General features: G+C 34.5%; 1 protein-coding gene across 1 annotated transcript in view; it reads right to left on the minus strand.

Moving 5' to 3' along the window:
* LOC117116266 (mucin-17-like) overlaps positions 1-678 on the minus strand; it is a 43,664-nt gene that overhangs the window by 750 nt on the left and 42,236 nt on the right. The gene's annotated exons all lie outside the window — the stretch shown is intronic.

Here is a 678-nt window from a genome sequence, read left to right on the forward strand (position 1 = left end):
AACTTAGCCTTTGCTTCCCCATCAGCCCCTCCCCCATTTCAAGTCTTTTAGATACGCCACTGGCTACTCCTGCGATGTTTACCAGCATCAACACTTAAAAGTGATCAGGGGAAAAGACGAGCTTTGTAACTACAAAGAAAAGGCGCTGTATAAATGATATAAATAATAAAATGTTCCCAATATTATTTCATGATGCAATATTAATGAACAAATATTCCTTTTTTCATTTAAAGTATTGAGCTTTGTATTGGATGAATGTAGCATGAATAGAGTAACGACTTAGAATGAATGGTGCATGTTATGGTATGTATATGAAAGTACATGAAACACAAAGGAAACGAAATCCCCATCATATGTTTAAGGGTCAAAATTGGCAAGATGGGTTTATATGAAGTAACACATTCAGTAGGCGTACGCACGTACGTAGGATTCATGGGAGAAAATTCTGCTTTATTGCTGTTTAAAATATGAAATTGAATGAATTTTTCTTACATTGAGGCTGCTGAAGCTGTTGTGATACAATGATAAAAAAAAATAAACGTCCCCTTAATGGCCTGCTAATTTGAATATTACAGATACAGTATAGTTATCTGTATACGGTAAACATATTCTTTAAGTGGTCCTCATATCCACACCCTACTTCGGATCGTGACTAAATTTTACACACTTTTTTATTAT

Source organism: Anneissia japonica, unplaced genomic scaffold (assembly GCF_011630105.1).
Source record: "Anneissia japonica isolate Jap-2015-1 unplaced genomic scaffold, ASM1163010v1 scaffold171_len658169_cov177, whole genome shotgun sequence".
NCBI lineage: Eukaryota > Metazoa > Echinodermata > Crinoidea > Comatulida > Comatulidae > Anneissia > Anneissia japonica.